Genomic DNA, 18000 nt, shown 5'->3' on the forward strand with positions numbered 1-18000 from the left:
CCTTTGGTGGTACTAGGGATTAAACCCAGAGTAGAGCATGCTAAGCAATACTCTACCAGTTGAGCTGTATCCCCAATACCCTTTCCACATTTTTTATTGGTGCATGAGAGTTGTACAATATGATGCAATTCGTTGTTACATATCATACATGCACACAATATTGCAATATAATTTGGCCAATATCACTCCCCACCATTTCCCCGTATATTTTAAACTCTTATGTCAGATATTACCAAGTCTTCAAATATTAGGTTTATACTTTTATTATTGAATTATCATTTTAACTGTTTCCTTAACATTATTAAAGTTGAAGATTTATTTTAATAAAATCCTCTCCATATTAATAGGAATTACTATTACTTAGTTTTTCATTTGTCTGATGGCTGCCTTTGTAATTTTGGAGCTCCATTTCCTGTGCTATCAGACTTCAGAGAACATCTGATGACCACTCCACCCCACCCTATTTTTGAGGAAATTTTCAGTGCCTCTGTGCCTCTACCTCCTTCTTCCCTCCAACATTCCTCTTGATTTCTGTAAAGCTGTACTTCTACTTTCAGAGCTTTATGGCTGAAATCATTAATATTCTCTCTTGCACGTATATTTAAACCCCATGTCAATTTATTAAACACTGAGGACTCTGTTTATGATCTTTCTCAACTTAAAGGGCATTGTTAAGCGCTGTAATAAAACAAACAAAAACAGTAGGCAACTTTTATTGTCTGCAAATTTTAGGGTTTATTTTAAGCGTATAAGACTTTCCTTCTTCATAAATTTTCAAGCCGATGCTACTTAAGCCAATGTTTTACTAGAAGAGAAGATGATGACTTAGGCTTTCTTATAGTTTTTATCTTCTCTGGAAGACATTTGTCAGGAACAACGTAGGATCGTGTGCAGTTTTTATTGATCCTTCTGTGTCCTTTGACTCCAAGTCCATGAATCAGTTATAGATCTATCCAAATGCCCTCAGTACAGGCCATCAGCTTGCAATGTAACCTGCACTTAGAAACAGTCTCCTGATGTGTCAGGTAATAATTTCCAGCAGATGAAACAGGGATGTGTACTGCCTTTCCTCCTCTTCAAAGAGCTCCTTAATAACTTGGTACTTCTTTTGAGTGAGCTTGGTGCAGACGCCTGCTGCTTCTCCAGCTAGAGAGAACAGGGAAACAATCATTTTCATGTGTTCTGGGAACATTATTTTATTGTCACAAATTGGGAGTGATTTTCACAGTGCTATCTAATTACTGTCAGATAGAATGGCTAAATATCAACTACTGCAAGGAGAGGGTAATCATTTTTGGTAATGAGCATCTGGCCTTCTAGTTAATAATGAACAGAATTGCAGTGCTTCCTACATCTGGATGCATAGGAATCACTTAGGAAGCATTTTAGTCAGAGTCTCTGGGGGATATTCTCAGTTAGTGCATGTGGTAAGGCAGGATCTGAGGATCTATTGTTTAGAAAATGTTCTCAAGGGGTATGAAGGCCAAGGCAGGTTTTAGAACTATTACACTCAATAAGCCAGTTTGTTCATTGTTTGCAGATACATTGTGAAATCACATTATATTAGTAGGCCACCGGGAAATTTAATTATTTAAATATAAAAAATTTGTAGGAGGATTTTTGAGGTTTTTTTTTCCCACATTTGTAGCAGGTGTTTACTAGCATTTACTTACCTTTTTCCTCTCCTATTGGAATGATCACAGCCATCCCTCAAATATCTTTTGGAAGCCTGAATATCCATTTCTTTCTAAGTTGTAATGGATGCAAATTTGTTTTCCAGGGCTGTCTTGTCTCTGCTCACGGTTACCTGGAGACCCATTTACACTGTTGTGGGTTTTCTGTCATGCCTCAGCCTCAGCTCCTAAAAAAACTTGGTCAGTTCTTTTCAGGCATATATTCTTTATTTGTTATGTACTGTTGAACAATTTTGTTCATCAGTGCATATAAATCATCTCTTAACTGGCAATATAAAATAATAACACTTCTGATACTTGTCAAATGGTATTACCTGTAACTCTCTACTATCGAATACTTATTAAAATTTCTGTTAAAATAATAATATAGTTGAAGGGATATGTGATATTTATGCATGGCAAAATAAAACTTACTCTTAGATCAAATCAGAGCAGCAGAGGACTGAAAAGTTTTCTGCATTATTTTGGTTCCTAGTGCCTTGGTTTAAATAGCATTAGACCCTGAGTCTCCCATGAAAGAACAAAAATCTATATATAATTCATAATTGTGGTTACTATTAGGAATTTATCTATCTAATCTTTAAATCAATGGAAAAATTTGAAAATCACTGAATATCTACAACATTCAAAAGATAGAGAACATATTTCAATTTAGGTATATGACTATAAAGATGAAAATGAATTGTAGGCTCATATTTTGTCTTAAAAGCTCACCATTTTTCCCTGATAATACATAAATATCATTGTTCTCTTTTGAAAATCTATAGGAGAAAATGTTTACATATCCCACAATGTTTCCAAGCGTGGCATCTGAGGATCAACTCTTCAGTTTGTATCTTAGAGACACTGTGAATCTTGTAACTGAATCTGTTTCTAACTTTATTCTCTAGAAAGTTTCAGATCAAATTGCCAACCATCTTGAATTTTGTTCAGAACCTTTGGACATGTTACTTTCAAAGCAAATGTTGACCAATATAATTATTTAGGAAAATTTTACCTTAAAATCTCAAGTTCTAATATTCCACTATCAAACCACAAGTTTCTAAATATCCATCTTTCCCCTCTCTTTATCTACTGATAAAGTCACTCTTTGGCCTCCTGGAACTCTTCATTTTCTGTATTTGCTGTTTGAAAGACTCATTTCCCATTTTGGTTAAATGGCATGAAGATCCATCTGGTCACTCATACATGCAACTTGGGAAATATCTTGAATATCTTTTGACACAATCCTGTCCTCCAAATGTCACCAGAGTAAAAAGGCAGGAGGTCCCTGATGAAGCAAAAATATCTGTTGATAGTAAGTCAAAAGAGCTCAAGTAAAGCTTAGCATACAGATAATTGATTCACTTAGAAGGACTATTAAATCTACTTTTGCAAGATTAGAAAATGCAGACAAGTAAAGAAAATATTATTACAAGTCTGACATGATGGTTCACACCTATAATCCCAACAGCTCAGAAGGCGAGACAGGACAGGAAGATCCTGAGTTCAAAGCCAGCCTTAGCAATTTAGCGAGGCCCTGAATAACTTAGTGAAAACCTGTCTCAATTCCTACTACCAAAATATAATAATAAAAAAATTATTACAACACAAAATGACATAAAAACACAAGATTCGAGAGCAAGAAATTCCCAAGAGTGTTCTGCTGCTAAAACAGTGTGGGCAATAGAGGCAAAGAGGTAGTTCTCAGGGGAAAAAAGCATGGCTTAAAAAAGATCAAAGCTCTGTCCTCCCTGAAACTTTCTCAAAGTCTCTAACATTCTATAGCATCTTAGGGCTCATCGAGGAATGTATGTAGAATGAATTTTTTTCCTAAATTTATTTGGCCAGGAAATAGTTTTGGGGCAGAATATCTATTGGTATTGATCTGAAAATAATTAGTCTTAGACCTGAAAATGCCTTTCCATTAGCAGAGATATAGTTCAATTTTGTTAGTTGTAAACTCTAATATACAGTCATTCTTTGATTGTTAAGAGGGGCTTTAAACATTCATATGCATGTATTTCCCATAGTTACTCAAGGACACCTCCTAAAGTTTCACACTGTGGGTGATGAGATTGCAAGTCATTCTATGTGGGGTATCAAAGAAAAAGTGGCTTGGGAGAAGTGAGTAAGAAATGAGAATGAATGGTGAACAGATACCCTTTGAAAACTATGGGGAATGAAAGAGCAAAGCTGTGGTGATCTCAGTTGAATCCTTGACAGAGCCTACTTCATACATTTCCAAGTCATTAAAGGGGTCAATATAAGGTAAGATAATGGAGGCATCATGACCTATTGACCTTATTACATCATTGAAAGATCAAATTTTGGCCTGAAAATAGCAGATTCCTTCCCAATGATTCACATTACCCAGAAACCTGGGGCTTACTGGAATTCTTAATAAAAATTACAAATCTCCTTATAATAAATTTCAAATGCCGGTTCTTGATCACTGTAAGTAAAGTACAGCTTGCCATTAGATGTAACCATTATCAATTACTGCTTACCTTTCATTTAGTTTTGCTTTTTAATCTCAGGAAAATTTTAGCATCCTTTGCCGAGGTGACTGCTAGGCATGCAGAGAGCCTTTTGTTCTGTTTGTGGTCTCCAAGAGGTTGATTTTAGTTAATGGCATAAAAATCCCCTCTGATGCTTGTCAATGTTGTTTATTAAACGAATGATACTGCATTGGATGCTTCCTCAGATCTAGGTCCCAGTTCTCATCAATTAGCAAGTCCCTCCAAAAGAGAACTGTTCTCATCTCAAACCACACTGCAAACAATCCTTCCCTGAGCTCCTTTCACTGAATTTTTTTCATTCAAGTGCATGAAAAATCAGCAAAAAGATAATACTGGTTATTTATTTTTATTACTATATTTTAAAAATCAGTCTTATTTTCTAGATAAAACAATGTAGTCTTATCTTAAAAATAAATTCAACAATATAGAGAACAAAGAAGAGACAACTCATCCAAAACCCCAGTTCCCTATTTCCCTCTGCTTACATGTCAGTGTTACAGTTAGAAAAACATTTTCACATCTCTATTTGCATAAGAGAGTAAAATAAAAAGGTCGCATATAATTTTATAAGAATAAAGTGATAGAATACATGATTTTCTCAAAGCAAAACTATTAAATTTAATCTTACTTGAATTTAATACAACTAAGAACTAGTACTACTAAAGGAATTGTTAAACTTGAAATGTTTATTTACCAAAGAATTATTAATTTTTACAAAGCTTCTAATGACTTTAGTAAATAATACTACAATGATATAACTTTTTAAATTGCTAGGAGAGTATGTAAATTTTAAGTATTTTCATCAAAAACTGAAGATTATGTGAAACAATTCATATGTTCTTTGGCTCAATGTAGCCATTCCAGAATCTACACATGTTTTGAAATAACATATTGTATATAATAAATATAAACATTTTTATTTATCAATTAAAATTAAGTTTTAAAAGCCCTATGAGGAAGAATACCAGAAATGGAGCCCTTTATATTCCATATCTATAGTTAGTCAGGAGGAACTAGTAGCTGTCTTGGAAGGAGAAGAGCTGAACTCTTAAAATTGCCTCCCCTCATGAAAGTGATTATTCATGTTATATTATTGTATCAATGTCTTAACTAATAACTGGGTTGAATATAACAGTTTGTATCACATTTTCTTTCTCTCAGATATATAAACTTTGTTCCAGTGTATTCTGGGATTAAATATTAGAAAAAAATCTCTTAGGCCAGCCTGTATTTACCCCCTGTAGAAAACTTGTTGTTTTTTTTAACTTACAATTTTTTTTATTAGTTGCTCAAAACATTACAATGATCTTGACATATCATACATTTAATTCAAATGGGGTATGAATTCTTATTTTTCCACCTGTACAGATTGCAGGATCACATTGGTTATACAGCCACGTTTATACATACAGCCATACTAGTGTCTGTTGTATTCTTGTTTTAGTCTCACAGAATTCCCTAGAGAAGTTTAATTTATCTTTGAAGTTCAATTATTTAACCAGCATATATTTTGGTGTTGATTGTTCTTGGCTTGTCAGCTTTCCCTAAATCTGAGATTTAGTTTGTGGAAATATTCTGCACTGTATCTTTAAGTACTTTTTTGTTGTTGTTCAAATTTTTAGATTTTTCTAGTTGAAATCACAATTATCTTAATGTATTATTTTTGTCCTTCAAATATATCATCATTTTTATGATTGCTTTTTTCTTCTGTATTTATTGTCATTATCTCAAGTCAATAATTCAAATGCCAGATAAGACTATTTTGCCCCTTTTAGGTTCTGATATATTGATTCAGTATCAGTGTGTTTTGAATATTCATTTGCAATTGTTCCTAATTTATGTCCTTTTATCTACAGCTTGCTTGTCTATTCCTTTGTTTTGCTTTATCTTCTTGTCCTTGAGCTCTTAGATCCTAAGATTTCCATGACATAAGCCATTCATGAACAGGCTGCTTTAGTTTCTTGGGTTGTGTTTTCTTCCACACAAAGATACTTGACATCATATTCATAATATGATGATACTTGACATCATATTCATAATATGTTGCTTTTTTTCTTCCCTCTCTTCTGTTTTCCTCCCTTCCTTCCTCCCCTCCTTCCTTCCTCCTTCCTCTTTAGTATATTAGCACTGTTGCAATCTGATTTCTTTTCTCCTTGCTTATAGTCAATCTGCATAGTTCTCTTTTTATTCGCTTTTTTACTTTATTCTACTACAAAGTGGTATATTATCTTTGATGCCCTTTATCTGGGACCAGTTTGTCTGCCCTCTTCCACAATACACTTTGAAGAATGAGATATGTTATTAATTCAATTTTTAACATCATGAAGTGTTGGGTGGGGAGAGGACCAGTGTTCACAGGGATTAGGATGCCATTTCTGAGGGATCTGGATGTGACTCTGCTTTAGTGGCCCTCTACAGTCCTGTTCCAACTGGCCTCTGTATACCACTCCCTAGGTTTTAGATTATTTCCCAACTCTGTAGAGTGTCCTAGAGCAAAGCAGCACTGGTTGCCTCTACAACTTTGCTCAGGTCCCTTACTTATATGTAGAGTCTATAGAGTTTTCCACTGACGTTTTAGGGGGTTGCCTCTAGTTCTTTCATTATCTTCTTTTTAAATTAAAGACCATCAGCGACCAGTTTCAACCTTTCTTCCATATTATTCTTCTGGTTAGAACCAAACTATAACTTTTTGTTTCTTTCATTAAACATCACTTTTTAAGTTTCTAATAAAACATTGCTCTCTTTTCCTTTTTTTATCATTGTTGCTAATGAGCACTTTTTAGCAGTTTAATACTTTAATTATTACTGTTCATTTTCTTTGTTACTGACAAGGGAAATTCTGTACCAGATTAATTTCTCTGTATTTTCTTCTTTCCCTGGTCTTTAAAATCTGGACTCAATCCCCAAATTATTGCTTCTCAATCCCATAAAGAAAGTTTCCTTAATAACCAAACTCCTCCATTTCTTTTCTTTCATTTTCAAATGACATCAAATTACAAAGTTTCATGAAATTTTTCTAGGCCAAGTTTGTGTGTGTATGTGTGTGTTTTGTTTTGGCTTTGCTTTTTTGTTTTTGTGAAAGATAGCAAATCATGTTATTTTTCTAAACAGTCTCAAAAGATTTGGGCATGATATTGTTCTACTTTCTTTATTAACTTTTTATTTTAGAAGAGTCTTAGAATATAATTTTAACAAAAAAAACTCAATGATAATATAAAAAGTGCTTATACTGTTAATATCTTACATTATTCATACATTTCATCACCATAAAAAACTAAATATTGGTGTATTACCATTTACTGAACTCATATTTTGGTTTTCCTCATTTTCCACTGAGATATATATATTTACATATTTATTTATTTATTTTTTCTATTCAGGATACATCCAGGATATTACATTTATCACTTATGTCTTCTCAGTCTCTTTGGTCTGCAAGTTTTTATGATTTTGTTTGCTTTTGATAACCTTGATAATTTTGAAGACAGTAATTTATAGCATGTTCCTCAATTTTGGTTAATCTGATCATTTTAGAGTGACTAGACTGGAATTATGGATTTGTGGGAATAATACCACAAAAGTTAAAAGTTCTTTTCATTACATCGTATCAGGGGTAGTATTATGGGCTCACATGCGTTCCCCCAAATTTGTACATTGGTGCCCTAACTTGAGTCCCTGAGAATGTGACTGTGTTTGGAGGTAGGTCCTTGAAAAAGGTGACTGTGGAAACATAAAGTCAGGAATATGGCTCTACTCCAATATGCCTGGAGTTCTTACAGGAAGAGAGGGTGGGATTCAGATAACACAGACTGAACCAGTGAGAAAGGGGCAAACCAAAGCAAGGTTTCCAAAGGAACCAACCCTACCAGAATCTTGATCTTGAACTTCCAGATCCAGATTGTGAGGAAATAAATGTCTGTGGTTTAACCCTCCCAGACCAAACCTCAGCAGGCTAATCAATACAGGTCCATTCTATCAACATGACTGAATCCTTGGTGGCATCAGCTTTGATTTCCTAGCCCAGGTGGTTTTTGCCAGGTTTCTTCACTGTAGTTTCCAACTTCCTCCCTTTCTTTCTCTGTTCTTTAGGAGTAAGTTGATAAAGGCAGCCCACATAGGAAGGTCTTGAGATTGTGTTCTAGGAGGGTTGAATTTACCTCCTGGATAGTAAGTATCTACAGAAATCATTTGTAAGTTCTTCTGTAAGGCCAGTTCTCCACTTACTCCATTCATTTATTTATTCAATTGTTAATTTAAACCAACACAGACTCATGTATATTTATTTTATTTTTTGGCTATAATCCAAAGATGGCTATAATACATCTTCCTGATGTAAAAGACAAACTTCTTTGGTATATTCTGTCTCCATTTCTTATGCACTAGAAAAATGTTTCCCTAACTAATATGTGTTCAGTGAACACAGTTCTATGATAGGGTACAACTTCATGGTCAAATATCTGGAAGCATGGCTTCTGGAAATTCACATTTTACACTGACAAATGACAATTATCTCAAAATGCTTTGCAGTAAAGAAATCTGGTCAATCTGATTTAATGCAGATTTCCAATTTTATTTGACCATAAATGCTATCTTTTTAGACATGTGAATTGATGTTGAATAAAAATTGTGCTCCTTGGAATTCACTTGGGTCAGCTCAAACATAATGTCTTGGCTTGGAAGCTACCTGCAGCTATACTGTACAGCAGTTCAAAGAAGTATTTTCTTCTAAATGCACTAAGGCCACAATAAAAATAATCATTTTGAGATACCCTGTGGTTGAATGGTCTTTTCATTGGGGTGCTGGATCTCTTTCTTTCATTTCCATGAGTACCAAACGCCTCCAGTTCTGCCGAACTCAGGCTAAGTGTGGGTACCTTATTCAATAGTAGTATATTTTGGATAGAGAATATTGTTTTCTTATGTTTCCCTGAGCAAATGTGCAGTAACCCAGGCCATTTCTCTACAGTTTGACAGCATGAATTGCAAGTTCTGTTTTTCTCACACATCTCTAAAAGATGTGCTCTGAAAGTACACACTAGCCATTAAGTAAATGATGGATAATTTCTATGAATTTGCTGAAGTTAGGACCAATAAATTCCAAAAAAATTATCAGTAAAAATGTAACTGATTAGAACAAACAATCACTTAGATTTCTCTGTAATGTTAGACTTGGATGAGTCATATATAGAAGACAACAAAATGAATTGATATTAGAAACAATCAGCTTCAGAAAATTTGCTTTCAATTCATGTACAGATTGATTTCTAGAATATTTTATGTATGATAGTGACATAAAATTAGAATAGAATCATTTTAATTAGTGATAATAAACATTTCTTAAATGATTGCTATGGGTCAAATAGTACCTGAGCAATGTACATTTAATATTTAATTCTCACAATGAATATATGAGGTTATATGCTTTTGTTGTATTAATTTTACCACTTTGAGAAATTAAAGGATGGCAGTATAAAGTAATTAGCTCAACATGACACATCTTGTAAGATTCGACCCCAGTTGTCCTGACATGAAGATACATGGTCCATTAGAAGTTTTGGTTTTTCTAGTTTAATCAAAACATAAAACAACTAGAAATAATGTACAATGCCATTTTGCAAGTGGTATATTGCAAAACACAGTGCACATAATTTCCAGTTTAGAATACATAGGGCGGGTCCCTGTGACTGGCATTTGTTACAGGCATAGCCTGTGTTCCCCACTCTCATGATCCTATCATGTATAGCTCATAGACAACACGTTGAGAAACATTTGTGAAGTAATATAGAGACTAAAAGATTTCTTAATGCATCTGGCAAATATCCTAAGACTTAAAAGATTTCAGTAAAATGTTTACACAACTTGCAAGCAAAGAAATAGGTCCACTTCTGCTGGCTTTAGTTTTTCCTCAGGACTTGCTGTCTCACTTTATCTACTGTTTTAAATACATATTTGTTTAATACAGTAGCATACATTACATGATTTGTACTTCCTGCTTTTGTAGCTAGACACCTTTATCAGTGTAAAACGTTTAGAATATTAATTTATATTAGACTACTTGGGTAACCATAGCAAGAAGAGCAAAAATTTATCATTAACTATTTAATAGAGAAAAGAAGGCAAGAAAATATAGTAAAACGAATGTAAAATAGGTGAACAAAGTAGAAAACAACTAGTAAAATTGTAAATATAAGCCTAAATTTACCACAATTATTTTAAATGTAAATTGAATACATCATCCCGGTAAGGCTTAGATTGTGAGAATCCAACTATCTGGTGTCAACAAGAATGCACCTTACACTGGACATCGTGGTGCATGCTTGTAATCCCAGTGCCTCAGGAGGTTGAGGCAGGTGGATCCTGAGTTCAAAGTCAGCCTCAGCAATTTAGCGAGGCCCTAAGCAACTCACCAAGACTCTGTCTCTAAATAAAATATTTTTAAAAGGGGTGAGGAAGTGGCTCCGTAGGTAAGCATCCCTGGGTTCAATCACTGGTACCAAAAAAAAAAAAAGACAGAAAAGAGGAAAACAAAAGGATACAGAAAGATAAACACGCATATAGTCATGAAAATAAATCTGTCTTAGCTGTATTGATATTAGCAAATGTAGACTATGACTATATATGTTATCAGCCAAAGGGAAACACATTTAAAAAGGATAAACATGTCAGAATCCTATAAAAATAAATCCCAAATCTGTATCTGTCAATAATGTACCTACAAAACATATGCATATTAAATATATATATATATATATATATAAACTTAAAGAAATGTGCAATCATAATAACATATTTCTGAAATTGACAAACTGTCATAATAAAAAAGTTAACATCCATACAGAGGAGTGACTTTTAAAAAATGAGCAAAAAGTCTCAAAAGATAAGAAATTTCTTAGAAACACAATTAACAAATGACTGAATAAATATATGAGAAATATTTCACCACACAATTATGGAATTCACATTCTTTCAAATGCAGATAGAAAATTTGAACATGAATGAGATACTGGGTCATGCTGAAAATATTAATAAATTTCAAAGGCTTGAAATTGCTCTTAGGTTTTTTTTTTCCTAACTTAAGTAAAATTTAATTTAAAAATCAGTAACTAAAAGATAATTAGGGCACTTTAAACTGCATGGAAATTATATACCTTTAAAATCCAGGGATCAAACAAGAAATTCAATAGAGATTAGAAAACAGCTTAAATTGAATTATAACTGGAGATAATATAAGACAAATAAATAATAGCAGAAGAAAAATAATAATACAGATGTGAAATGAAATTCTTGATAGAAGACTAATAATTTCACACTTTGATTCAAGTGGGTTATGAACTCCAATTTTTACTCGATATACAGATTGATATACCAAGAAACATGTAATGTTTTGAACAACCAACAATAAAAAATTTAAAAAAAATAATAAAATAAAATATTAAACATTATCTATTGATAAAGTTGCTTTAAAACATTAAACATTACCTTTTTAAAGTAACATTAAACATTTTTCTTTGATTAAAAAAAAGACTAATAATAATGGAGAAAATAAGCAATGTTATTTTTCTGAGCAACTACTTTACGAGATTAATGATGGCTACAAATTCACCACCAAGCCTTTTATAGAGAGGAGCAGTTTATGTCTTTTGCCCATATATCTGTTCAGGTCTGTGATTAGTTTGAACAAAATATGACAGACATATTCTAGTTCCCAGATCCAGCTTTAAGAAACTGTCTCTGGAAATCCTCATTTGGAGCCCTGAGATTCCAGAAAAGACATTCTGTTTTCATGGGAGTGTTTCAATTGGTTGTTTCAACAGTTTATCCCTGTCAATATGTCTGCTATGCCAATGAAGCCAATACATATCCTTCCAGCTAAAGAAAACCAGCAGTCAGCTCAATACCTTGACTCTCCAAGTACCTCAGTCAATACCTTGGAGAGCAAAATAATTATCCAGCTGAGCCCTATCCCAATTATCATCCACCAAATCATGAGACAGAACAAAAACAGTTACAATTTTTGTATTGCTTGGTTTTGGAGTATTTGTTACAGAGCAATAGATAACCAGACCAGATTTTGTAATTTTTTATTTCTATTTTTTTTTTAACTTTTAATGTTGACTTAATTTAAAACTTCTAAAAATGTAGTAAGAAAAGCACATAACATTCCCATGTAGACTGCACACAGACCTCCCAAATGATGTTTTACCTCATTGGCTTTATTTTCTCTCCTATTATAAAATAAAGATAACTGCAGCATACCTATTGAAATCAAGAAAATATTATATAATACTACTTTATATTAAGAATACTGTACTCAGATTTTGTTTAGATGTCATTAATTGTCCAACCAAGGGTTTTATAACAATTCAGCAAATGGTAAGTTTTTGTTTTTGTTTTGTATTCAGTTGTTTTTAATTTCTTTAAAACTTGGACAGTTCCTGTCTTTGTCTTTCATTATATAATGACTTTTAAGAGTCTAAGACGTTTATGTTTTTAACTAATATTCCTCAATGTTTATCAGCTGTTTCCTGATAAATGATTTGGATTATAATTTTTTTAAAAAAATAACACATGCCAGGTCTGGTGATACACACCTGTAAACTCACACCTGCCCTAGACTCAGGAGACTTAGGAAGGAGGATTCTCAGCAACTTAATGAGACCCTGTCTCAAAATAAAATACAAAAAGCACTGAAGATATAGCACAGTAAAGAAGCACCCTTTGGTTCAATCCAGAATACCAGAAAAAAAAAAAAAGAAAAAAAAAAAAGAAGAGAAACATAGGAGTAACATGTTCTTTCCAGCATATCACTTGATGTTTTTTGTCCTATTGTTAATGACGCTGATTTTGATCTGGCAGGTTTATCCAGTTTCAAGTTACTATCTTTTATTTTGTAATTAATGAACATATTGTGGTAAGATACTTTGAAGTTAGGTAAATGTCTTGCTCCTAATTGAACTTTCACTCACTTGCGTTAATACCCATTGTGCTATAGACTGTTTGGGTCCCAGTGAAAGTCATGTTAAAATGATAACCCCCATGTGTTGGTATTAGAAGGTGGGGACTTTGTAGGTGATTGTAGTCTGAGGTGGCATTCTAATGAATCATTCATTGGCCTTATAAAAGAGCTTCTGAATACCTCCATCAGCCCTTCTACCATTTGAGGAAACAACAAGAAAACAGCCAACTATGAACCAATTAGCCGGCCCGCATCAGACTTCGAATCTGCCAGCACCTTGACTTTGGACTTCTCTCCCTCCTCTGAGAGGTAAATTTCTATTGGTTATAAACCTAACTCATGGTTTTCTGTTATAGCAACCCGAATAGATAATTGGTGAGTTTTGCCAAACTCCACTATCATTTTGAAGGTTGCATGATGATTTTTAAATTCTCTCATTCTTTCTACACTTAATGGCTACATTCTACTGTAAGAAAGAGCATATCTTCTTAATTAATTGATTTATTTATATTAGTATAGACTCATGCATTCTTATTTAATGAATTGTAACTTGGTTTGGTCATTATTTTTGGTGCTCAACTTACCCCAGATTTAACTAGACAGGGGCTCTTTCAAGATCTAGTGATATTTTCACATGTCCCATCATTATTTGTATTTACTGTCTTGTACTACAAGATGTTTCACTCACAGACTTTGAAGTTTGCAGCATAGAATTCCTTGGATTTTGATGTGGCCTTATTATGGTGTCCTATTTCTGACATTTTATCTGCATGGACATCAAAATGCTTGCTAAACTTTATCTCTACCAGATTCTTGAGCATTCTGTATGTTTCTAAAAGCCTTGATTGGATATGCCCTATCTCATCTATTTTTATACATGTCAGATATTATCTTTGCTTTCTTTAACCTATCCTTCTATGGCAGGCTGTGCAGTGCTGTACCCTGTGGGCTTTCAATAAATATTTGTTGACTTATGTTTCATGCACAGAAAAGCTGGGGAAGAACAAGCTAAAGAAATTAACCTTACATTTATAATTTTTAGTACCACAAGAAACTGCAGGACACATTTTGGATGAGGATATTCAGATCCTTAATTTTCAAAGTAATCTAATTGTTATCAGAACACCTATAGTGAGAAAAATGTGCTTTAACTTGCTGAACAGATGACTAATGTGGCCAAAAAGTAGTTAACATTGAAATACAGCTTAATTGGGTGTTTTCTGTTTTTATTTTTAAGGTGTTTAAAAATATCCCTGTAATTTATTAAAGCATGGTTCTAAGTTTAGATCTCACTCCTATTCCTTTTCCCTTCTGTTCATCCTTTGGTACTCTATCTTCTTATCAACCCTATTTTGTTCTGTCTTCTTTGGCTCAAAATTGGCCAGAATTTAGTGAGTAATGGGATTTAATCCTAGGCAATGGAAGGAAAACCAAAAAGATGAGAAGCAAAATGCAAAAAATGGTAGAGAAATGTTCAGAGGGTTAGAAGCAAATCCCTGGAGGACATCATTGCTACTTAGCAAAGTCAGATGCACTGCTGTATTGCTGCAAGGGATAAGAGGAAGTTAAGGCTTCAACACTATGGAAAGCCTGGTATGAGCAGGCATGTAAAGATAATTGTATTAGATTGTTTTGTTGCTTTATAATATTCTTCTTACTAAGAGAAAATTCCTTGCATATATCACACTACTTGGTCTTCAACACAAAGCAAGGTCATTTAATGTGAAGAGCACAGATACTGGAATCCGTAGGAGTTGCTATTTCCACTTATTAGCTTTCAGACCTTGAGAAAGATTACGAACATCACTTTTATTATATTAAAATGGGGATATCAATACCTATTTTGATCTGTTGTTGTAAGACATACAGACTGGGTGTGCATGAAGCTTATAGTACCTATTTCAAAGTAGATGCTTAACACATGTTGCTACTATACAGATCTCAGAACCCTATGCTGTTAAGAATCCACCTGAAGTTATTATTTAAAAATAAAATAAGGCATACAGTTCCCAAAGCCTTTTGTGGATATTGTGATTAAGTCTGGGAATAGAGCTGATAATATCTTTTCTTTTTTAAAATTGCTTTTATTGACTACCGTGGGTAATTCTTAAAAATGTGAAAACCTATAACACAGCATCCAATACAACTTAATTCTGTTAGGAAGGGAGGTCCCCAGAACCACTGAGACCAAACCTATATGATCATGGGTTCTATCTGCTTCTAACGCATTTTTCTCTATGCTATAATATTATTCTTATCTTGCCGCAGTCCGGCTGCAGCAAAATAACCGGGGGGGGGGGGGGGGGGACGAACAACTTGTGTACATTGATACAGCAGGAGTGGGAGCCGTTTATTGTAGGACAGGAGGGATATATATACATTCCACACAGCTTATCTTGATTAACATAAACTAGATACAGCAGTCAACCAATAAGGAATCTCCACACTGAATGGCTCGCTGGTGTTACTTCACATACCACTCCCTCTGGCAAAATGCCAGGCGCCATCCTGACTTGTTTACCGACCCTAACATTATCTTGCAACCCACTTTACACATACAAACCTTTAAAAACAGAATTTATCTATTTTTAACTTGGCCTGTATGTTTATTTTTCACCTTTCAAAAATGCAAGATGCTGTTCTTCACTGTTTCCATTTTCAGGTACAAGCCCTCCATCTGTTCCATTTTTTAGTAGAAAAGGTGGGGGGGAGCATCTTTAGTTGCTTCTTTATCTCTTCCTAACTGATTTTCTAACTCCAGTCTTGCTCATCTCTCAATTGCAAAGTAATCCTTCTAAAATATAGATCTCCTTGGAAATCTTTAGTGTTCTCTTATAATCTTCAGAATAAAATTAAACTTTTCATGGAAGCATTTGGTGAGTTGATCTTATTCTTTTCACTCTACAGGTTCTCCTCCTGCATTCTTCCTTTCTTACCTTTCTCTCCACATCTCTTGTCACTTCTCAAAATGCTTTATAGTCTCAAACACTCTGCAGTTATTGTCTGCTAATAGTTTGTATCACTCTAAAATTCATATGTTGAAATCCTAAACTCCAAGGTGAGGCCATTGAGAGATGGGGCCTTTGGTAGATGATTGGATTCAAGTATAGAGCCCTTGTGAATGGGAATAGTGCCCTAATAGAGGTCCTAGAAAGCTTCCTTGTTCATCCTGCCAAGTGAGGACACAGCAAGAAGGTGCTGTGAGGAAAGGGTTCCTACCAGACACTGAGTCTGAAGGCGACATGTTTGTGGAAGCCCTGGCCTCCAAAATCTGAGAAATAAATATTTGCTTATAAGCTATGCAGCTTATGACATTTTTAAATAGCAGTGTGCATGGCTAAATCCCTGTGTTTTCATTTTTGTTGTTGTTTGTTATTACTTCAATCACCTCCTACTGGGCGGTGCAGAGCCTCCTTCAAGAATTTGAACAAAACTTGCATCTTCCTGGAAATTTTTCTGAGTCTTTTTTTTTTCAGTTGTAGATGGACTCAATACCTTTATTTATTTATTTTTATGTGGTGCTGAGGATTGAACCCAGTGCCTCACGTATGTGAGGCATATGCTTTACCACTGAGCCACAACCCCAGCCCTTCCGAGTCCTCTTTACTCATATTTACAAACCTTTCTATGATCTCTGTCTCTCTTTTTTTAACCATAGCTCTGATCATCTATATCCTGAGCATCAATTTTCTAGTTTATCTTCTTCCAAACTGGGAAAAACTTGAGGTAAAGAATTATATCTTAATCATCTTTATTTTCTCAGTTGATGGAGAAATTTCTGGCATAAGGAAGGCATTCTCTAAGTACTTGCTGATGAATGAACAAGGAGAAAAAGTACTGTTTCTTATATGAACATACACTTCACACTTAACAACTAGGCATAGTAATATTTATGATGATTAATTCCTTATCCTAACTACAATTACACAGTTTTATCCTAATTTCAGACACATTCTGAAAGTGGTGTAGGATATTTCCCAGGGGATGTAATTAAGAGTAAAGAATATCTTTAAAATATTCCATAAAAAAATAGGTTATTATCACTCTCATCCACGTAAATTTTGGAAATAAGTGGAAATGTTTCAGAGATTATTCCTAGCTCTATTCTAGCAGATGTAGGGAGGACAGCCTGGATTTCATCTGCCCCACTTAGTGCTTTACTTCATGGATCATTCGATCACAAGTGACAACTTGCAGTTAATTATTTCTGCCTGTCACTAATGTGAGGAGACAGACTCTGTCAGTAAAAACTGGCTCTGGGGAAATGATTCAGAAAGCAAATATCATAACTTTTTATATAAGTATCCAGGCAGTGTGCTTTTATTGATTTTTACTGATGAACAAAATTGCTAATTTGTATAGTCATTGTCCTTTGTATGTAATGAGAACAATCTGTAGAACCTGGTGATTTGCATGTCATTTCCTTGAGGAAAATATCTCAACAGAATAACAAAGTGGTGGTGAATTTGCAATGTATTGCTTAAAGTCATTTTCAGGAAAGTCTTTTTTTTCATTCCCTTTAACTTTTTTATGTTTCTACATTTTTTATTGGCACATTGTAATTGTACACAATGCTGAGATTTGTTGTAATATATTTGTATATTCAACACAATATAATGATACAAATTGGCCAGTACCATGTCCCAGTACCTCTCCCCTCCCTCTGGGCCTCCCATCCCCTGTTCCCTTTATTCTACTAATCTTGAAATGTAATTTATCCTCTAGAAGCAAACAGGAGTTTCATTAGACAGTATTCATCATACCATGGACTTCAGCATAGCAAGTCTTTTGATCTATTCAAAAAGGCCTACACTAGAGTGCATCATAATTACACACAACCTCACTTATT

This window comes from Marmota monax, unplaced genomic scaffold (assembly GCF_021218885.2).
Source record: "Marmota monax isolate L192 unplaced genomic scaffold, Marmota_monax_Labrador192_F-V1.1 WCK01_AAM20220418_F8-fsc00027, whole genome shotgun sequence".
Classification (NCBI taxonomy): domain Eukaryota; kingdom Metazoa; phylum Chordata; class Mammalia; order Rodentia; family Sciuridae; genus Marmota; species Marmota monax.